This window comes from Tympanuchus pallidicinctus, unplaced genomic scaffold (genome assembly GCF_026119805.1).
Source record: "Tympanuchus pallidicinctus isolate F22 unplaced genomic scaffold, pur_lepc_1.0 scaffold5, whole genome shotgun sequence".
Lineage (NCBI taxonomy): Eukaryota > Metazoa > Chordata > Aves > Galliformes > Phasianidae > Tympanuchus > Tympanuchus pallidicinctus.
Genome location: NW_026294769.1, coordinates 70,232,225 through 70,256,179, shown reverse-complemented (window position 1 = coordinate 70,256,179; position 23,955 = coordinate 70,232,225). Strand labels below are relative to the sequence as shown.

The following is a 23,955-nucleotide window of genomic DNA, read 5'->3' as shown; positions in this document are numbered from 1 at the left end:
GACATAGTAAAAGAAATTGGGAGACACAAATTTTTCATCTGCCATGTTCACCCTCCTTTAGAGTGTCTTTAGAGTGCCTGCATTCTGAAACCTGGGAAGACTCAGGAACTGCAGAACAATTGTTGTATTAATTAATGCTAAAGAAAAACAAAACAAACAAACAAAAAAAAAGAAGCTGAGATATAGCTGTCTGTACATAGATATAAATAGTGCTCAGCACTTAACCGAAGTTTATATTGTCTGGTGTAAAAATCCAATAAACCTCCTTCTTTTAAGTCAAGTTATTTACAGTGTTTTTTTCTCCCTTAGGGGATACATTTACAAACTCCATGCCAATAATTCTGGGCAGGAAACATTGTGATTACATCTGAAAATAGTGTTCAGCAACAAATGAATTAGCTGTTCTCTTTGCTGGCAGATAACTCTGTATTGTTTCCATAGCTATTGTTTTAGTAAAAAAGTATTTTTTTAAGAGTTTATCAGGGATTAGGTGAACACTATGTCAATGAGACACAGAATAACCTTGGCTTAAAGTTATATCTGGGGATCATTTGGTTCAACTAACATCCCAAAGCCAGTCCATTTTCAAAGTTAGATCCACAGATATGATGAACATTCATCAGTCCAAATATCAGAGCCTGAGGGATTCTGATAATCTTTCAAAGACTTGCAACCTTCATTAGGTCAGATTCAAATTTTAAAATTCTTTTTTACTTGATATCCAGTCAACTTTGTCTAAAGGATTTGAATGGATTGTACATTGCTGTGAAAGTAATGCCTCCTATTTATTTCTTTGGAAACTACAACAGTTATAAAGAATACAATAACAATACTTGATAGAGCAAATTCTCAGCTGTGAAATACTAGTCAACATAGTCAACACCAATAGCTATGCATTTTCATGAGTGATGAACAAAAGCCTGCATACCATGCTTGTAAAAATCTGCACCAGTGAAGGTGACATACTGTATGGATCACAGCTGCTGTGAGTCCAAATCTGGACTATATAGTGAGTCATTCAGTCAAGATTGGCAATGTGCTCCAAGGTCTTGATTTACCTGGATTCCAGGAAATGCAGAGGAATCATTCCTTTCCTATCCTGCAAGATAGTGCATATCACTTTACCTGTTGAGCACTGCATCTTGAATTTTTTCTTTTATGGGGAAGCCTTATGTCAGCACTTGTAAGAGGTGTGAGAGATTATTCTGTTAACTTCTGTGTCTCAAAGCTTGCTGGGGACACAGATGGACTTGTTCAAGTCCAGACAAGTCCCGAGCAAGGATTGTGAAATCCTTTGTCTGGGGGAATGCAGATGGACAACCAGGGGCAACGAGAGCGAGATGAGCTGCAGCTAAATAGCTGTGAAGTGCTCCTTTGTGTGGACCTATCTCCGGATGATGGCCATCTCAGAGGGTACTCAATGACTCTTGCTCAAGGCCCATCCTTGTCACGTAGGCAGGAGAACAAGGAGGATAAAAGAGGAACTGAAAACCATGAGGATAGGTTTTCTGACAACAGATTCCTCATGAAGAAGAACAGAGGTTTCTGACAACAGATTCCTCATGAAGAACGGAGGTTTCTGACAACAGATTCCTCATGAAGAACGGAGGGTTTTCTGACAAGAGATCCCTCATGAAGAAGAACAGAGGGATTCCTGAAGATTGAGGTGATTCCTGCATACTGTCGAACTCTCCTGAGCCTGCTGCCTGACCGCTGTTGCTGCTTCAAGAATTGGCTCCTCGACTTCCTCATCTACCTGCCTGCTGCCCAGTGCCGGCCACGCTGCTGCTCCCCATCTTCTGCTGCGTTCTGCCCGGGACCTTCAAACACCGTGCAACAGGACCGCTGCTGGATCCTGCTGGTGACTATCCCCGCTTTACGCAACTCCTGCTTCTTTTCCATCTTTTCTATCGCACTCCTTCCCTTCCCCATCTTCCTGATTAGGTTTTAGTAATAAACTGGATGCAACAACATATGAACTGTTGTTTCTTAATCTCACACCGGGTGTACAGATATTAAAGAACCTCATCTCCCTCCTATAAATTGGAGTGAGACAAGAGGTTATTCTTTTACATCGTCTCAAAGCTTGCTAGGGACACAGATGAACAAGTCCAAGCAAGTCCTGGGCAAGGGTAGCAAAATCCTTTGTCTGGAGAACACTGATGGTCAAGGCCAGGGGCAATGAGAGAGAGATAAGTTGCAGATTAATGGCCAGGAAGCGGTCTTTTGTGTGGGCTTGTCTTGAAGAAGATGACCATCTCAGTAGGTGCTGCACATGACTCTTACCCAAGCCCAGGAATGGTGTGCTGGCAGAAGAAGAAAGATAAAAAAAACAACTTGCATATGATCTTTCTCTTCCTTTGTGAGCATTCGTGGGACCCATCTGGTGCAAACTTTGTGATATTCCAACATTGTTAACAATGCATGGAATCCAATATTCAGTTCTGTACTCAGTTCCCTGTGTGACAGTTGTGCTGTCAGACATGTAACTTGTATTTCACTTTGACATCACCACTGATGAAACATATCACTCACTGTCTCACTGTGCTCACATCCACTGTTTGGTCTCTGTAAGCATTCAGCAAACATCAGTGAATGTCAATGGGTGCAATTTTTTTTGCACACGGATGATTTTTGAGTTTCACACCTTTACTTTATATGCACTTTCATGTCAGATGCCATTTTGTCAGACTGCCCCTCTGCTGCCATCTGTCACATAGCAACAAAATTTAACGAAATATTGGAGGGAAAGTTCAACCTCTACTGCCATACCACCGACAACCACCACTGATGTTGTGAGCCAACATAATGAAATAGGAGGCATTACATTTGTAGCCCTCAAAAGTGATACTACTATTACAAAATCTAGAAAAACATATGCTTCTGGCTCAGCCTTGCAATGATTTTGAGTTTCCAAGTTTGTGAAATCACTGAAATCACAGAATGGTCTGGGTTGGAAGTGACTGCAAGGACCATGAATCTTCAACCCCCCTGCCACATGCAGGGCCACCAACCTCCACATTTAATACTAGACCAGGCTGCCCAGAGCCCCATCCAATCTGTCCTTGGACACCTCCAGGTACGGGGCATCCACAACCTCTCTGGGCAGCCTGTTCCAGCACCTCATCACTCTCTCTGTAAAGAACTTCCCCCTGACGTCCAACATAAATCTTCCCTCCCTCAACTTAAAACCATGTACCCTTTAAAAGAGTTGAAAGGGTTTGTTTCTGGAACATATTTCTAATTTATATTCATCACAAAGAAAGTCTTGTATCAGCAGTCCAAAACTGAGTAAGAGCATGAAATCCAGAATGATATTGGTTGGAAACCAATATATTGAAACCTTTGGGAAACCTTTATATATTGAATTTGGCTTTGATCATCTTAGCAAGAAAAGCTTAAGGATGAGATAATAATGCCTCTGGTTCCTTTGAGCAAAATGCTTTTTGTTATTCATGTTATTCATACGTGTAATGAGAAATGCACATCTAGGCAGACTGACAATCATTGGAGACTGCATAACATCAGCTTATTGTGTTATCCTTAAATCTGTTTCCAGGGGACAAAGCAGGGTAACAAAGCTAGTGAGTGAGTGGCTGAGGGAAGTCGGATTGTTTAGTCCAGAGAAAAGGAAGTTCTGGGGAAAACTTACTGCTCACAACCACTCCCTGAAAGGAGGTTGTTGTGGAGTTTGGCCTCTTTTCCTGTATAACAGCAATAGGACAAGAGGAAATGGACTGAAGTTGTGCTAGAGGAATTTCAAGTTAGATGTTGGAAATGACTTCTCCAAAAAGAGTAGTCAGGCCCTGGAATGTGCTGCCCAGGGAAGTGGTGGAATCACCATCCCTGCAATTGTTTAAGGAAATGGTAGCGATGTGTGTAGGGACGTGGTTAGTGGGACAGTATTGGAGGTAACTTAGAAGTCTTCTCCAACCTTAATGATTCTGTTATTCTATGGGTGGTGCAGTTGACATGCTAGAGAAGAGTGGCATCCAAAGGGATCTTCACAGGTTTGAGGAGTCTTCCACAGCAGTGGTCTGTCTTCAAAAGCACTTAAATACAGGACGTATGTGAAACAAAGACGTAGACAGCTGACTTCCCTTCCTTTTCTCCAATTGGTAGAGGTAGAAATTCACTAGAATTTCACACAGAACTCTGTAAGGTGATCAAACATTCAAAAAGGCTTCCTAGAGAGATGACTGATACTTCACGCCTGCCATTTGGATAACATCCTCAATAAAATGCTTTAACTTTTGGTTTGTCTTGAATTAGTCGGGCAGTTGTATTAGATGATTTTTGTAGATCCATCCCAACTATTCCATTGCATTCCATTGCATTCTATTGCATTCCATTGCATTCTATTGCATTCCATTGCATTCCATTGCATTCTATTGCACTGCATTGCATTCTATATTCTTCTATCAGGTTTACCAGAAAAACAACATACCTTGTGTTAGGTTTACTTGAAAAGGTTTTGGTTGAGGTGAAACTGCTAAGGGGCACCTCTAACCCAGCAGCTTTCCCAGGTTGGGTAAGAGCCAGCTCCATCCATCTCTAAAAGAACCCACAGACAAGACCAGAACTGAGCCATTAGCAGTGTTGGTTGTGTGTAAGAAATGGGGGGAAAAAAAAATCCCTGCTAAACAGCACTTGGGAAAGAGGAGAGAAAATGTGAAGAGAAACAATCACGCAACCACCAAGGTCAGTGCAGAAGGAGGGCAGGAGGTGCTCCAGGCACACAGCAGAATTTGCCTGCAGTCTATGGAGAAGACCACAGCTGTGAAACCACAGTCCATTTAAAGTCTTTGTCACCAGTGCTGTCACCTCAGCTGGCAGTGTGATTTTAAAGGCTGTCATCTCTAGCTGTTGGATACTAGCTACATAATTCAAATAAACCAAATGGTTATGTGTATGATTTTAACTCATGTTGAAATCTAATAAAAGAAGTTAAAATAGCAACCACCACTGAATCTTAGATCATTTTATTTTGTTTTGGGGTAAATGGAAAGCACTGCAGATGGTACAGTTGAATAAATTCAGGCTCTTTTCCTCAGCCTTTCTGCATTTGTGGATATCAAGAACACTGAAGACATCTACAATTTTAATAAATATATTTTTTTTTTGTTTTACATTTACAAATACAAGTCCTGTTTAAGTTACCATGTGAAATTCATGCTTAGTTCCTTTATATCTTAATTACTCATACATATGCTGCACATACAAAAACACACAGAATAAAATGAAATGAGTTAGAAAGGTGGGGAAATTACCTGAAGCATATAAAGTTAGTTCTTTTTTGTTTATTGTTTTTGTGATTAAATAACAAAAAAACAGTAACTAATTCCCTCCACTTTAGGATACCTTACTCACAGGACTAATCATCTTGATTTTTACAGTGTCACAGAATGAATGGGGAAGATGCAGGAGAAGGCACTTCTGTAAGATTGGGCCCTCAAGTAACCCTGGTGATTGCTTTCTCCTTTAGAAGAAAACTTTTGTGAAAATAAATTGCTCAATCTACAATTTGTCCCTATACTGTTCCACTGTTTACGGATCATTTACAACACTCTTGTGATCACCTTGCTAAAAATACTTTGAAATATCAAAATTGACATTATTTGTGTAATGAGGTTTGGGGTTTAATAGCTCCATTCACACTTGAGGAATTGCAGGCTTTTCTGATAGGCATCTATTAAGCAAGATGATTTGCAACCTCTGCTTGAGGGGAGAAATACTCTTGTGTTCCTGCTCTGGCCCTAGATTAAATAGAGTTTATATCTGAGCAGGAGCTTTTTTGTCAAAGAAAAGAAGCACATGTTTGCTGCAATACTTTTATTAGCATGACAGCCAAGTGGGAAATAACCCATGTCACTGTCAATGAAACGAAGGGAGTTGAGAGAGATTTTTCAAGAACATGGCAGCCTAACTCTCCAAAGATTGCACTTAGGTTCAATTTCCAATTTTATTCAAGTTCTTAAAGGTGTGGAGAAGTGCCTAGGAAAATTTTCTGAAATCACATTCTTTTCTGTCTTCTTAGTAATTATGAAATTCAAGGCAAGTTGTACCACCATTAGCACAAATTGGGACTTCAAGAAAACAATCCCTTTCTAGTACAGCAAGCTATTGACGTGGCTTTATTATAAAGCTCTTCAGCTAGGTCTATGCTAGTTAATTAAATAGCTTCAAGGAACATTTATGGGTTGTGAAACTTCATTCTGTCTTCAGTGAAACTGTGATGAACCTTGGAATTTTTAATTTTTTATTTTTTTTTTTTTAAATCTGAGCCAGCCTGTATGTTTTAGGTCTTACTCCAAGCTTGGAACCATTTCCAGTTATACTGTTTGGATATGTCCGCTCAGATATTTGAGGCTGAATGAATTTAATAGCACAAACAAGTGTTCTGTTCAACTCAGGTTTAGTAGCAGTTATATTCCTTCAATCCAGAAACAACTACAGAAGTACAGAAGTACCACCAAATGTCTAACTATCTCATGGAGATTTGCTATCACATTTTGCATGGTTCTACAAAACTTTAATTTGGCAACTGCCTATGTTTCTATGCTTGCGTAATACATATCTTGATCTGGACCTGAATTCTACTGTTACTGACTGTAAATCAAACAGTCTTTTTGGAAGGAGGTTCTGAAAAAATAGTTGCAGTGAATAGATATGACTGTGTCCATGCTAATAAATTAAAAATGATTGGGTTAATGGCTTGAGTCAACTATCACTTTATCGAGTAATGTCTGAAGACATTCTGTGAGTTAGTAAAGATGACAAACTATTCTAACTAGACACTTAAAATAGGGCCTCACAGTTTTGAGTAAAATCAGACTTCTATAATGTGAACATGAGTCTGCTGTGGTAAATGTCCTCAGCACCACAGAACGTGGTGAAAATTCTTCTCAGCTTTATTTATCAGTTTGCATATTTTCTGTATGAGAAGCTAAGTTGTAGTTTTGTTTCAGTCACAGTGACCTTACCACTTGAGTCTGCCACATGATGGTCTCTTCAGTCCTCTGAATAAATTTAATTTTCAGCTTCTTCATCACACTGGGCTTGTTCAGTCTCTAACAGAATCAGGGAAAGCTGTACATTTTTCTACTGTACTTATTATATGGATAACTAAAAGGCTTCATGCCCATAGAGGTCACACTGACGTGTGCTTTCACAAAGGAAAGAACCATTGGATGCACTGGGCCACAGAGGAGAAAAGGAAAGAGCATCTAGCTAGGAAGCACTAAATCACTTCATCTGCTATCTGTATTGTCACAGATCAGCCTGAGGGTACGTATTCCCTTAGAGCCTCTGCTAACGAAAAGTGTTGGTAAAGTGGCTAAAAAAAAGCTGTCTTCTCGTGTCTCTGTGGTGGGAGATTTCATTATTGTGTTTTACCCTCTCCACACAGTAAGGCAGTTGAACGGGGTGCTGGTAACTAACCCCAGGTATTGGAGTTTGCCTTGGCTAATAGTTGCTTCCTTTCCCTAGCTGATCTCCTCCTCAACAGGTCAGGTGGAAAAAAAACAGGATGAGAAAGATCATGGGTTGCAATAAATAAATAAAATCACCTACCAGTTACTGTCTCCAGAGTGCAGAACTCAGTGCTGCCCCTCCACTCCCTGTGAGGAGCTGTAGACCACCATGACATGTTCCCTCAGTGTCCTATGTTCTGGGTTGAAACCCAGAGTGAAAACCAAGTGAATTGAAAGTGAAAAAGAATGTATAGGTATGCACATGTATATACACTTGCTATATTTCTCTTTTTATGCATAAAAAATACAGAGACAGGACTGTACAAACATACATATCAGTGCAAGGGTGTGCAAGCTATATATATATGTGTACACTTTTTATATATAGCTACATAGCCCATAGCAAAGGACACCTACAGCTAGATCAGGTTGCTTAGAGCCTCTTCCATCCTAACCTTGTATGTCTCCAGGAATGGGGCGTCTAACATGCAGCCCCAGGCCACTCTATATGGCTATATAATTTTACCAGCTCAAACAGCTGGGTAGGGTGCTGTGAGACAAACAGCACAGTCCGTGAAAACAGAAACAAAAAACTAAATGCTTTCTCAAAAAAAAAAAAAAAAAAAAAAAAAAAGTGCATAGGGATGACAAGGAATTGCATGAGGGGAATTGGACTTATCATGTGAACCAGACGTACTGGTCAGTCGAACTGTGAATTCAAAATTATGTTTTTTAATAAGTTCCACAATGAGAGCCTACGTATAAGAGGAGGCCTGTGGTAAATACTTTCACCTATATTCAAGGGATGAATTTAGGAAAAGCTGAAAAAAATCTGCCATTCCTATCAAGGAGCTTGAGACAGAAGTGTGCCATGCCAGTGAGGCTGAGGATGCCCCCTCCCTGGAAGAATTGAAGGCCAGGCTGGATGGGACTGTGAGCAACCTGGTCTAGAGGGAGATGTCCCTGCCTATAGCAAGAGGTTGGAACTAGGTGATCTTAAGTGTCCTTTCCAACCCAAACCATTCTCTGTTTCTATGATCTGTTCATGTACTTCAAACAGTGAAAGGAGAGGAGAAAGAACACAGGAAGTATAGCAGGATTTGTGGTAAAAAAAAGAAACATGGAAGCCTGGCCACTGACCAGTGTCCTTCATACATTGTTAAAATTTTTTCTCAGTGTCACACTGGTGTGTCTGCCTTAGGACATTATTTCCTTTTCCCTGTTTACCTGATTCACAAGATTCAATAATTCTACAAAACAAATTTTTCTTATTGTCAAAGAAAATATTTTGTTCTTGAACTTTCTTTATAGGATGCAAAGATACAAGAGAAATGTAGCAGAGAAATGCAGAATCATGTGGAACAATCAATATGACTAATTACATATTTTACCTTCATATAAACCACACTATCTGAAACCACATGTCACACGAAAGCTGCTGTGGAAGAGAGCATTTCTAATGATTGCAAAAGCCTGAAAAGGCTGCTCCATAGTGATTGAGTCCGCATCCGAGGGCTTAGTTTTAACATTTTTATCAGATTTCTGTGATTATTCTAGTGGTTCTGAAACAGCTTGCTATGTTATCATAATCACCTGATGATAGAGTGTTTTGATAGTTCCTCTTCCTCTATTAATGATTTTATTTTCTCTTGCTGCTGCTAGCAATGTAAGATTGAAGGTATAAATAAACATTGTGCACTTTTTTTGTTTCTATGTTCTGCATGTGAAATAATCACGTGCAGAAAACAAGGTTCTTCCTATTAATATGAGCTCATGTCTGCCTGATTCTTTCACAGTTCAGTTTCCTTTTGAACATTCTGACTTTCTCATAACAGAGATTTGTGGAACTGAATTTCATCTAGCACTGACCATTATGCTGCTAACCTTAGAGAGAGTCAGCTGCTGCTCCCAACTATAAATGTAGACAAGAGGAACTGGATAAAGTACTTATCTCACATATACTGAAACCACTTAATAAAGTTATGATTAGACAAGAAGGTAACCCCTGATAAACATGTAGCAGGACAGTCAATGGAAGAGTATTATGGCAACTCACAGAAAGAGCATTTTGGATATTATTTAAAAATGAAATTAAATCCGTCCTGTCAATAGCAATCCTTCCCCTCTCTCTCAAATACTTTTTCCAGTTTGTCTCAGTTTAAAAGAAGTGATGTAAGGTGAATGATGGAGGATGAGAAAGTGGAAAGCTCATCTGAATCCTATAAAGAGGAATAACTGACTATGAAGAATGGATTAGATTAGAATTTATGTGTAAAAGTATTAGGAAATAGGAATAGGTGAATTTTAACCTTCATTTGTGTTCCTGGATCAAGAAAATGGAAACTTTTCCATAATATAATGCTGAAATGCTACAAGGCAAATTAGAAGCTCAAGAGGCTCTTGGGAAGAAAATGTTTGAATTATAAAAGATATCTCTCCCTTTATTTTTCTATTTATTTATTTAATTAATTTTCTCTTTAACTAGCAAATATCAGATTGCCTATAATGTATCAAAAATACAAGCACACACTGTCATCTCCTGGAAGGTATGACCAAAACCACATATCCTAAAGAAGGATCCTGGAAATATGGTGAGAGGCTGGAAAACAGATGTTCCTCATCTTCTCTCTTATTGAAAGCATCCTGGACTGATTCCTTGAGCACAGGAATATAGAATGGTTTGGGTTCCAAGGAACCCAAGGAGTTCCAAGGGGGTAATTCCAATCCAATTCCACGAGTTCAAGTTGCTCAAAGCAAGGTATCATGTTTTTAGTAGATCCTAACAGATATGTATACCGCAATAAGTAGTTGAACACTCACTCATCTAATTATAACTTGTGAGATAAAATTCCCTATTTGTCAAATTTTCAAATGTATTTTCAAATACATCTTTAATTGTGATTAATGTTATTGAAACTCTCTGTGTAGGTAAGCTTAAAAACTCACTTTAGTCACTACTAGGAAAATTAAGGAAATCTGACAGAATTACAACTTTGAAGTCCATTTCATCACAGCAAAACAGAAGAGGATTAAATATATACATTTACTGGTCCTTACTCTGATGCAATGCAGTAATAGATGGCTACTGAGCATAGCAGAATTCTCTCCATTTAAAACCACTGTGAAACAACAAAGCATCAGGAGAAATGAGAATGCTTTTATTTGACCAGGAAGACATGCTGACAATGGAATGTCCTGTGTATTTTGTAATGTTCTTAGCTAAGACCAGTAATTGTTTTGGGAAGTTCATGTGTATATTTACAGTTGCAAATAGCTGCTTATTTTTCTTATTTTCACCTTTTTCTTTTTTTTTTTTTTATCTGTAAGGAAGGAATATCTAGAGCTGTCCCTAAGATAATGTATGACATACAGAAGATGGAAAGTCTTTGCTAATCCCAGATGAGCAAGCTTTCTGTCTTTATTGTTGTGTTTCTAATTGGTGAGTACTTGTTTTTATTGAAATAACCATCTGAGATTTGAGAACCCTGAGGTGAGGGATATTAATGTGAAAAATTTTCACATACAGAAACAATTATTTGTGGAAGTGTCAGGCAGTGAAAATAAATCCAGGTAGGCCCAAATACTTCAGGGAAGCAGTTAAAGAGAGCTAGCATGAATAACAGAGATGTTCTGTCAGAGAACAAGTGTTTAAAACAATAGATTAGGGAGCAGGTGCCTACTTTTGGGGGGTTGGACACGCATTGCATATATTACAAGTGTTATGAGGCTACAGATATTAAAGAGCTTTTCTATTAATATGTTTCTATTTGAAATATTTAATTCATAAATTAACAGCCAAATCAAATCATTTTGTATACATACTAGCTCAGACTATCTTCGTACTGTAAAAATTTCAGTGAGCAGACTTTCTTTTATCCATTATTTCTTCATTATAATTGTTTCTTTCTTTCACAGGATACTTGACACTTGGCACATTGACTAGCAAGACTGCTAATATCTCTTAACCACAAAAAAAGCCAACAGGTTCCATGACTAAATTAGTCCTGCAAAGATGCTACCTACTATGAAAGTTGAGTCTGCAGTGTGTCATGCCATTCACTCAGAAGTATTCAGCAGTTGTAGCCTTAATCCCTCAAGCTTCCACTTCTCAGCAAATTGCATAGTGCAGAGGAAAAGACACTACACTGTGCACACACATACAGCCTTTAAAACAGTGTTAATTGTATGAAATGAATGCGGGGAGTGAGCGTGAACCAAATTGATCCCCCATTCAATTACTTCCACTTCCTAAATAAAATTTAGTTTTAAAGGGAGATAAAAATGACAAGGGTAATAAGCCTACATAATACCTTCGATTTTAAAACTCTTAATATTTAGCAGTTGTTTAAAAGTCAATTAGTCATACTCAGACATATTTTCTCAAAGTACTCCCCTCGGAAAATATTTTTAACAAATAACTGTGATTGGCATGTGGTACCAACAGATGGGTGTTATTTTTCAAAAATAGTGCTTGCAAGTGCTGTGGAAGAGAGGTTAATGAATACCATAGGTCAACATTTTATATGGAATTTTGTACAAAAAAAGTTTTTAGAGAAATGATATTTAAAAAAAAAAAAAATGGTCCTATTTTTTTTCCTTTTTTTCTTCTCTTTTTTTTTTATTTTTAATTTTTTATTTAAAGTTTGAAAACAAACATGTCGAAGTTTATACGCATTTCTGCCAAGTGGAAAAAAAAAATCTTAAAAAATCCTCAAAAGGGTGATTTTTTTCCTAGAAACAAAGTTAATATTCTTTTTGTTTGAATTAAGAACACTTTCATTTGACCTTTTGTATCTCTGCAGCTCAGAATTAAGCTCAATATTGTCCATATACTTAACATTTCTTGCTATTTTGATGTATAAACAGCAGACAGTGGTTGAACAAGGGCCAAATATCTTCCTTCAAAAGTCTGAGACAGCATCTTGAATGACTGCCTAGATATCTCCTCTATGTTCCTGTTTGCAGCAAGAGTCAGCATTTGAAAAACTTACTCTAGGAACGTAGACTCTATATTATCAAGCACCTTACAAGTGTCATCACAACTCAGTTTTCCTCTGCAGTACAGTAGCTTTCTTCCTTCTCAAGAGCATCATGACCAGACAAAGGACAATAATCTCACTTATAATCTGCTGACAAGATGTCCCAAGTAAATAGACTTAAAAGACTACAAAGAAGTGATAGCAAGACTCAGTGCAACACAACTGTATAACATTAAATCCATGCGTGCCTGTCTACTCTGTTTCAGAATGTCTGAAAGATGGAAAAGTCAGATTCTGCTTAAATGTTTGGCAGCATTAGTTCATAGGCTCCAAACATTGAACTAAAATACTTCATACTCAACAGGAAAACACCTGGCTCTACTAACAGCATTGAACTTAGATTTCTCACCTGTTTAATTTGTCATAGTCAGAGTTATTAGGTAGCACCATCTTTGCAAAGTCTTGGTGAATCCTTTTGAGCAGGTTCCAGCCTTTTTATACCACCTCCCAAGAGGAGCTTCCTTGTGCTGTTCTATATACTTTGAGATTGAGCACTTCATGAGAAAGTATGAGACCCAAATTCAATTTCTTGACAGTGAATTAAACATCAGGTTAGGTTCTGTTCATTTCTAAAGTACAGGAGGATGATGCTCTTTAATCATTTTGTCTAAAGGAGGAACAATATAGAAAAATGTGAAGCCAGAAGGTCAGAATTTCTATGGGAGTTCTGAAGAACCACAATGATAGGAGATTTCCCCCCTCTTTCAGTCAGGAAAAGGGAAACATAATTTCAACTATTCTTACTAGATCTACTCTAGCTGTAATGGGAACCTAGATTGTTGTATCAGGTTGTTTCATCCTAATGATCCCTACTCTGTGCTTTCAGGAATTGCTGTCCCTTGCTTTCAACTGGAGATAATGTGTTTTCCCTCTTTCCATTTACTGAGTTCTGCAACTTGATTTCTGATAAGGATATTTTTTAGAAGAGATTTACAGATCTGTTTCTCCTCTTCAAATTAAGATACTTTATAGGTGCTTCCATCTTTTGGATTTGACAATCCATTCTGAAACTATCACAGAATAACTCGGATTGGAAGGGAACTTCTACCATCAATTTCAAGTTTTCCCATGATTTACTGGCATTGACACAGTTCTCCCAGTGCTTGTCTTTGTCAAGAAGAAGAGTCTCAGCTAACTCTCATTAAGGGAGACGTCCCAGTATTTCCTCCAGCTTGGCTGTCATTCACTCTCTCTGGTATGTCCAGGTCTCTCTTCTGCTAGGGAGACCAGAGCTGAACATAGTCTTTGGTTGTAGTTTCACAGGGGCCAAACAGAGGGGAACAGAATGATGACCTTGAGCTGTTGGCAACACTGCTCTTAAGGCAGTCCAGAAAAGAGTGACTGTTACTAAAAAACTAGAGCAGTTTTTCGGTACCTCAGTCTTCTCCACTGCCAGCACTTTCCTATTCCCATGCTCTTCCCACATGAGGCTGGGCCATGCACATAGAAGTGTAGTCCAGTTGGATGCCACCCATGATCACCAACACCTGGTTCTTCCTCTCAAATTTATTCAGATTTGTACAATTATTCATGAAGTTAACAAGCTGTTTACAATAGGATCCTAAAATGACATGGTATACTTCGAGACAAAATAATATATTTTTTTTAATCAACATTTCTCTTATTTTAAAAATTTATTTCAAAAACTGATGAAATATTTGTTGCAGATGATCATATAGTAATTTTTGTCTAGGTGGTGAGATGCAAAGCTGACAGCTTTGCAGCCAGAGGACAAAAAAGGTAACAATAAGATCAGGACATGAAAGGCAGTTAGTAGGCAGAAATAATGAGGAAAGTAGGAAGAAAGGCCACTTTTCTGTGATTTTTATCCTGTTTTTATCTAAATATCCTACATGGATTTCACAGAAAATGAAACAACAGGAGTCTCCATGAAGAAAATTAACTCTCTCCTCACCAAAACCATGTCATATGGAATTTCATACAGCTACAAAATGGAAACTGAATAGCTTATTTGAATAGCTTAGTTCCCATAATATTGATATTTTTAATTCTTTTATCAGTTTTTATTTATCATATAGGACTACAGTCCAGATACTGACAGGTCTTTGAGTATGCTACAATTATTTGTTTCAGAGCAAATGATTACTCTCAAAAATGCCAGAATGCCTTTTGAAATATATTCCTTCAAGACCCAGGTCTCTGTAGGACAGCAAGCTCAACAAAGTTTGCATAAGTTCTTCTGGGATTTGTTGTTTCAGAGCAATAACCTTTAGCTTCATGCAGCTCCTTTAGGAAGTGCGTTTCAGACATACACTCCCCTGGGTACAAGTTGGCTTGCACTTTTCATTATTCTGCTGCTATGGAGTTAAAATGCAATTCATCCATTCTTAAACAGGCCTATTTTGACACAAATTCATAGAGCTTCAGTTTGCTGGATATGTTTTTCTTTTCACTGTTTGAGTTTGGCAAAATGGTGAGTATGCTTTGTCTAGAGAGCTGACAAAACCCAGTCAAGACCGTTGAGTGTTAACAAGAATAAAAAGGAATTTTTTTTTCCCAAAAGATTGGAAAATTCTGCATTATGGCAAACAGCTGATACTGAGGCCACCTTCAGACATTGGTTTATGAATATGGAAATATGTTCTCTCAGCAGAGTACATGCAGTCTGGCTTTCTGATAACATGAATGATAGACTACAGTTTCTTTCCTTCAATCATTGAACTCTCTTCCTCAGCCAGTTTACTAAACCTAATGGAGAATATCTCTAAACTAATACAACCTTCTTACTTGGATTATCCTACTCCTTGTTCATAGCTTCACATTAATCTTTGGGGCTTTGGTGATACTCAAATCTTTACTCTTAGATGGTGGCACATCAAGGGTGTTGTCTTAGCTAATTGCTGTTCATTTTATTACACAAAGATGTGGCATATTATGCCACTCACAGCTTGTAGTTTTGCATGCTATTTTCAGAGCTGTTGAAAGCTATATGCTCTGAAATTGATAAGTACAACATACTCAAAGGCCTTTCAATATCTTGGCTTTAGTTCAACACAGTAAATAAAAACTGGATGCAAATAAATAAAATTCATTTGAAAACACCAAAATTGTGTTAACTAAAGTGTTTAAATTCAGTTTCCTAATTATATGTTCAGTATACCCATGCACAAATCCCAATATAAAGCTCAAAATTTCCCAAAGCAATAAATAGGAACAATTATAGTCCTACATTCTTAGATGTGATTACAAATTCAAAGTTGATCCAGAAGGTATTTCAGACCAGATTGCATTAACAACATTTTGTAATTTTTATAGACAAAGAATGGCAAGAAGTTGGAACTTTGCCTTAGGCATATTGCAGTCTAGAATTTCATTTTCTGTCTGCTTCTGAAATTCATTGATGATTTTTTGTTTCAGAGACTGCACTTCTGGAACATACCTGTGCTCTCACTCCTTTAATGTGTCTTAGTAGTCAGTCTTCATTCTCTCACTGGATCCAGACATAAGCTGTGTGCTTTATCTTTGTTCCTCGTGCAAATTCTTAAATTGAAGAACTCACTGTTAAATCCAGAATAAGCTACTGCTGAGTGGCAGTGCCTAACTTTAGTGTTACTGTGTCCAGACATTCAGCCCATGTAACCCCTGTCATGCCAGTGAAGTTAGATGAATTGGCACTATCTGAGAACACAACCTTCAACAAAAAGACCAGCTGTTCAGTACATTTCAGTTGGCCCTTCAAGCCGAACGTGTCTTAGCACCATATGAAATACTTGTAGATCTCTGAGAATCCTCTACTATACTTACAGTATGTATTAGAAGCTGTGATATTTTCTTCAGCAATTGAAACATGCAACAGAAGGCATTTCAGTGTCTGCTACACTTGTGTTTCTCAATCAAACAAAGGCAAGATATAGACCTACTGGAAAATTAGAACTAATCCCTTTGTTATCACATTTCCTATCATTCAAAAAGAACTTGTAATTTAAAGCTTATAATAATTAACTTTCAAAGAAACTAGCAGAAATTTTATGTGGAATTTTTAATTTCCTGTAAAAGTGTTTAAAATTATGTTTTCCAGAAAAATAGAAAGAAAGGAGCAATAGAGCTGCTTCTTACTCCATGGGAGACTATTCATCCCATCACTAGATTGGTCTACAAAATAATCAAAGCTGATTCTGGAAATTAGTAATACTGAAGACATCCTACAGGAAATAACTAAATAAGTAAAGCTAAGATTTTCAAGGCTAGTCAAGTAATTAGTATTGATGATAGAAATCAGCTGTCAAAAATCCCCAAGACTCTCTCGCTTACCTCAGTGTAAATGTCAATTCCCTCATAAATATGTTTTATTCACAATTAATCTTTCTTCCAAATGGCATAATATGTATCTGTTGATGTTTCTGGTTCTGATTATCAAAACAGAGACTTTGCTTACTCTGCAGCTTCAATGGAAGAATAGATTGTAATACAGAAAAGGACCTCCTAGTTCAATAAAATTATTCCCTTGGCATCAGAGATGTGAATCCAAGTCATGCACTACCACTAATAGCATTAGCTATAATGTTATTTAAACTTAAAAAATTCCATTATCTAAATATATATTTCCAAACATATAGTTTAAGTGAGAGCAGACTGAATTACCCTCTAAAAAAAACTATTGTTTTTCTCATTGACTCAATTTAAATAGAGATTGAAACGACTGGAGGTACCCATAAGATTAAAATTGACTAGTTATCTAATTTTTAGATGGTCAAATTTACTGGCCATCAAAATGATGCCATAAGGTTTTTTGTTTATTTCTTTTCTTAACTGTTAGTAGAAAATTAGCTCAGAAGTTCATTTCTTAGAAAGATTGAAAACTCTAACATGTTGCAGCCAGTTTTTGTTAGCTTTGCTTCTTAATTATAGGTCTTAATGGTCTAGAGCATTGATACAGTCAGATTTTCATCCTGATTTTCTCCATAAATATAGCTTAAGTGTTTTCCATATCCTTTACCAGGCATCCTGGCATCTAGCTTTCATTGCAACTGATGCATTATAGCTGCATTAAAATCATTTTCTCACGCTATAGTTCTGCATTTTAGCTGCAGTGAAGTTGCCCACAAAAAATGTGGTCCAGATCTAAGACAACATTTGCATATTTACAGAGTTGTTAGGAAGGATTGCTAAGGCAATGGTGATAGAATATGAAAGATAACTCAGTGATGCTGTAAGGGCCTACAGACCAAATCTTTGTATCAATAGATAAAATCTTGGTCCATGTATTGCACTTAACAGCATATTAAGCCCTAGTATGAAAAAGCAAAAGAAAATATGAGTTCCAGATATTATGATCACTGTCTCCTTCACAACTGCCAGAACAAATATCCTACTGTTCTGCATGCAACTAAACACATACCTAAATTATTTATGGGAGTAGATTATAGCACCCAAATTTAGATTCAACCCTACATGCATAGTTAAATCCACAGTATTTTGAAGCAGAAATACTTCATTTTCCCTAAAAGGCATTGTTCAAGGAATTAAAAATAAACAGAATTAAATGCATAAGTAGGTCCCTTTTAGGCGTGGTTACCAGTGCCTTAGTATAGACAGCATTAGGTGGTTTGCAATGAGGGGAGAGCTAGGATGTGAAGACATCTTTCTCTTTGAAGAACATGTAAAGACACGAGTGCTTTGTACCCAGAAACCTTTCTCCTTCATATGCACTTTCTACTGATGTTTTTCAATTTGTTAATTATATTACAGATTTTTTGTGGTTCTCTACTATAAGCTAAAGTTCTCCTTAATCACTACCTAACAACAACCCAGAGTTTCTCGGAAGTGTGTGAGAGCATGACAAGCAGTGTTTTATCCAAAGCTGCATGCTACCCTCATGGTACCTGAGAAATTTGCAAGTGAGGAGAATACAAAGTACAGCTTGAAACATCAATGAGAACTGGTGGTGAATCAAAATCACTTTGAAATCAGCAGTTTTGTGGTAAGTTCAGTCAGCCTTTGATCAGATTCCAAAGAACAACACAAGATGATGCATTAATGTCTGAAAAATGTTTTGCTATTTCCTTTCTGCTTGTAAGGAATAGATGTATATAGATATTATAGATATTATTATAGATATAATACATCTATAATATATAATAGATATTATTGAGGACAAATGCTCTCAGTAAACCTTTAGGTTTTGTAACATGTAATTATTCTTGACTAGTTTTCTGAATAAGAAAAGCCCCAGATTCCTTCTTCCCTCTGTCCTTGGGATAATAGTTAGCAATGTCTTATAAATTTCTTTGAGATGTATTTATTCAAAAAACTAAGAAGCTAGTCCATACTGTTAAATTGTTGAGGAAAAAAGATTCTAGTTAAAAATCACACTGGATGTATTTAAACATTCTAAGGTAGTTACATGATTTCTTCATTCTGCAGCAAGAAAAAAAAAATAAAATAAAAATCCCACAAATTAATTGTACTTATTAGTGAGGATGAAATTACTCAGTTGAATCATGGGAAGAATTATTCCAGTGCAAGCAGATTGATGGGTCCTCCAGTGCTATATTCTTGACTTGTACGTTCTTTCTGAAAAATATGGACTGGGAGAGCTCAAAGTGCGTAATGTCACTATATAGTGAATGTCAAGTACTATGATAGTATGTATGTGTGTGAATTCAAGACTCTGGAACTATGCTAGCTGATAAGAAATGCTAAATAAATAAATGAATGAATGAATGAATGAATGAATGAATGAATGAATGAATGAATGAATGAATTCTTTACTTTTGGTGCAAAACCTTTCCCACTCAAAATCTCCAGATCATGACCAAAATTCCGAAAATAAATCTGTAAGCTACAGGAAAATCATGCTAAGGAAACCTTAAATGTTTCAATTGCAATTTCTTATCTTAGAGTAATTGGCTATCTCCCTTCTACTCCATTATAATTTTTGTTGATTATGCGAAGAAACTACATAGTTTGTCCTTCAAAGGAAAGAACTGTACATCTGATCATGACACTGGTTCAGGAAAACTGACTTGCATTTTCAACAGCATATTGATGGATGGTCTTGAGTGATTTACTGAAATTGCTCTTTGTCTAAGTTTTCTCTTACAAAAATATGGATGACAGTTTCAAGACAACCAGGGATGAGTTAACCCTTCACTGAGTCAGATATATGTAAAAAATAATCACCAGAGGATATAGATCACCAAAGCCCTCTCTGTAAGTTTTTCTGTTTCAGCTTTGCATGGCCTAAGAGTAATTATATGGGTAAAAATAAGGTAAGACAGTCTTTCAATGCAAAATAAACGTTGCCTGTTCATCTTAGATCCACATATTTTCTAAGCAAATAAAACCAGTGCTTATTTGGAACTCGGTCCACATTTACCACAGTGATTTTGAATATTGGATAAACTTCAAGTTTATAACAAAATGACTTAAGACTCTTGGTAGACACCAAGCTGAACATGAGTCAGCCACATATTTTTGCTGCTAAGAAAGCTAACAATAGTCTTGGCTGCATTAGGCAGAATGGCTGGTAGACCAAGAAAGGTGATTCTTCCCCTCTAACTGCACTTATGAGGCCTCATCTGAATTACTATGTCCAGCCCTGGGCCCCCAGTGCAAAAGGGACATGGGTATACTGGAGCCCATCTAAAGTCTACCAAGATGACAAAGGAACATCTCTCCAGTGAGGAAAGACTGAGAGGGCTGGGTCTGTTCAGCTTGAAGAATAGGAGGCTCGGTGGGATCTTATTCACATCTACATCTATGAATACCTGAAGGGAGAGTGAGAAGAAGATGGACCCAGACTTTTTTGAGTGATGCTTAACAACAGAACAGAGGCAAGGGGCAAAAGCTGAAGCACATAAGGTCCTGTCTGAGTAACAGAAAGCATTTATTTACTGTGTGAGTGATGCAAGACTGATGCAGATTGCTCAGACAACTTGTAAGATTCCTTGGAGATCTTCAAAAGCTGTCTGAACATGGCATTGGGCAACCTGCTCTAGACATCTCCAGTTGAACAAAGGTTCTTTTCAATCTTAGCCCATAATATGTATTTCCACAAAAGGTGAGTATCTTTCACACTCCATATAGCTGTGTAACCAATGCTCAAATAATTTGGCTTTTAATAGCCTCTGATTTTGCTTACAGTTAACTCAGCATATATTCAGTCATGGGTTTATATCTGTTTTCCTAATTGAAGACTACAAATAAATACGGATGCCCCGTCCTTGGACATGTTCAAGGCCAGGTTGTACGGGGTCCTGGGCAACCTGATCTAAATGTGTATGTTTGGTGGCCCTGCTAGGCAGGGGGGTTGGAACTACATGATCCTTGAGGTCCCTTCCAACCCGGGTGATTCTGTGATTCTGTGATTCTGTAATACCTCAGTGTATGCAGGTGTGTTTCAGTCTCTGTAAACTAGAAAACCATGTTCCTCTGTTTGTTTCTAGTCTGTCCTAGTTATTCTTATATGTCTATTTTTGTAATATTTAAGTGGAAAAATATCCATGCTTAAAGCTTTGTAAGTCTCTTGCAAAATGCCACTAGTAATTCAATCTCTGTGGCTTAAGCTTATCTAGGGTTTCAGTGTGTAAATCTCTTATCTTCATTGTATTGTGCAGTGTTTTACCCATGCAAATCTCTCCATCATCCCCTTCTCACAGCTAAGTAGTTGCTGCATCCAAGAGCCAAAATAAATATGAACAATTGCAACGTGCTTACGTTTGTTGCATCTTTCTAAATGCCTCTTTCAGGGTCATTTTCTAAATAGCTCCAGCAGAGCTCTGTGGACATAGTGCTTACAAAATACTACCTCATGTCATTGCTTTAGGGACTCTAATTTTTCCATCTATGCAGATGAAAGGGTATTAACAAGGACATATAAATCACACTTTTGAGAGGGATGAGCTGATTTCCTGAGAAATGCATGGGCTTGAATAGATGACTATAAAGAATAGTCCAGCAGAGCACTTATGGAATCAAAGTGTTCCTTTTTTTCCAGATATCTTTATTAATGGGCATCTCAAGTCCAATAGAGTCAAAAGCTATAATAACAACTGTGTATTCCCTTCATCTCCCAACTGGGTGGCTGAAACACCTTTTGTTCCATCTGGGTCCTTCAGTGACTAACTGTGCATGTGCCAGAGTGTATGATAATAGCACAAGCTTAAGCAGTAATCAATCCATTATGTGCTGAATATCCATTAGTATTGTGAAGAATTTTGCCTCTTGGGCTTATGGCTATAGCTGTCCCCACATTTATTATTTTTGTTATTTTTCTTTCAATGTTCAAATATTTTAAAGCAGAAATTTTTTCATGATATGAGGAATGTGTCCCTTATGCCTGTCAATGGCACAATGGCTAAGCTGCTATGTAATAGAATGAAACATGGGTTCAAATCTAATTCTAAAGCCATGTTAAAAGGGCTCCCATTCTGCTTAGCTAACAGATACTTTGGTGGAACTGGAAGTGCTAGGTTTGCCTCCTAGCATGCTATTAGCTAATGATGCAAGACTTAATTACAGCAGCCTGATAAGGTGCCCGCTCTCAGGATAAATGATCAGCACAGTAAAAATATTTATTCCTAGTGAGTAAGGAATAAGTATTCTATAAGTATTACGTTTAAAATGGATCACACTTTCTAGATAAAATATTTATGGAATATTACTTGCACTTCTGCTATTTGGATACATCATATCTCTATGACTAAATTAAACACACTGAAATCATAGAACAACATCTGTCACTACGGAATGTACCATATCTATATTGCTAAACTTTTAGTCTTTAAAACACAGTGCCCACATACAAGCTGCCTACTGGGAATAGCACATACCTCTACTTTGTTACACCAAACCATATCCTGAGAATGTAAATTGGCATGGATCAAAGTGCATCAGACATCTTTATTGCCACAAACAAGAAAGTGCCCTGAAACTCTGTCATTAGTTTCCCACTGTAAGGATAAACAGCAGCAGATATAGTTGTTTTAAACCCAAGAATGGTAATGGTTACAATCTGTTAATAAAAAAGGAATCACTCTTTTCCAAGGAGTCCACCTCTTCCCGTTACAGATGAATTGCTTCCACTTGTACTCCCAGGGCTGGCTACAGCCCTTCTCCAGGTGTTCAATTATGGTCCAGGCCATGATCAAACAGTTCCCTTACATCCATATAAATAAATATAAACAAAATAAATAAATTTAACATATTGACAAACCTGCTTTCACGTATTTCACTAATAATTAAATAAAGCTTGGTTGATTATATAAAGCCATTAGAAATTAGGATATACTTAAATAGGATATAGTTATATCATTTTTGTTATAATAGATACGTGATAGGAAAAGTGTGTTGTTCATCTTGTAATTGTCATGGTGTTTGAGGTGATATGGTATTGTGTTAATGTTTTTATTTTGTACAGGACAGAGAGAAATGCAGTTCCTATTCCAAAGAGTTCACTAATGCATAGATTATAAAAACTAGTACAAGAATGGTGGTGTCATTTCTTATTGGCTTGCAGATTAAGCTTCTCTTCCTCACATTTCTCCGTATCTTTTTCCTAAGTATTTTCTCTGATTTTCCTGTGAACTCAGCAGTATTTCTGAAGGATAAAAGGTGTTCATAAAGACAAGGAAATCTGTATTTCACTCTATTTGCATCCAAAAGAAATCTGAGCTAAAACACAAAATATCTCCATAAAAAACACTAGTTGGATTGCTATGATTCCGGTAGCAATTCAATTCAGTATGAAAATTGTGTTTATATACATTGGCTCTTGTTACCAAAGTAAGTGCTAGTAAAATCAGTTTATCAAATAGTGCCAAGGAGTGGTTTTAGATAAGGAAACATAATTGTTCATGCAATTAAACTATTAAAGCACATCCTGTGATGGTCTTGAATTGTGCCAGCTAACAGGCTCCCCAGAACTGATCAGCAAGGTTTGGGAATGCTGGCAGGCCAGGAGTCATTCCCAGAAAACCACTTCCACATAGCCACGTGGTTTTCAAGCCTGAGATAATTTATCGCATTATCAGAAGATGACTGCACGCCAACTGGCCACAGAATAAGAGAATAGAGCTGGCAGAGCTAGTATAGCAGTCCAACTCCCTAGTCAGCCTCAACAAGGAAAACTGTTCATGTAACACAATGCCAGCGTCAATCTTTAATGAGATTTATAGCTTGAGAAAGAGGGGAAGAGCTTTGTTATTGTTCTGTTTGCTTGTGAAACTGGGATTGAATTTGATAAGATGCAGATGGTACCTCATCTGCATACTTGGCCATATCTTCCACTGTCTTCTGTATCTACTATTTCCTTACTTCTCTTCATTCTTAAAGAATCATATGGATTTTTTTTTCTTTTTTTTTTTTTCTTTTTTCTCATTCCCCCCTCCCTTTTTTTTTTTTTTTTTTTTTTTCCCCTTCCCATCAAGATTCTGGTCAATATAGGGGTTGTAAATAAATATGATAATTCAATGTAGGTAGAG

The 23,955-nt window shown here is 37.3% G+C and overlaps 1 long non-coding RNA gene across 1 annotated transcript in view; it reads left to right on the top strand.

Moving 5' to 3' along the window:
* Nucleotides 1–1,333: 1,333 nt before the first annotated feature.
* LOC128090870 (uncharacterized) overlaps nucleotides 1,334–23,955 on the top strand; it is a 64,429-nt gene continuing 41,807 nt past the window's right edge. Inside the window, exon 1 of the long non-coding RNA XR_008211127.1 lies at nucleotides 1,334–1,446. This is a non-coding gene — a long non-coding RNA (uncharacterized LOC128090870). The remainder of the gene's footprint in view (nucleotides 1,447–23,955) is intronic.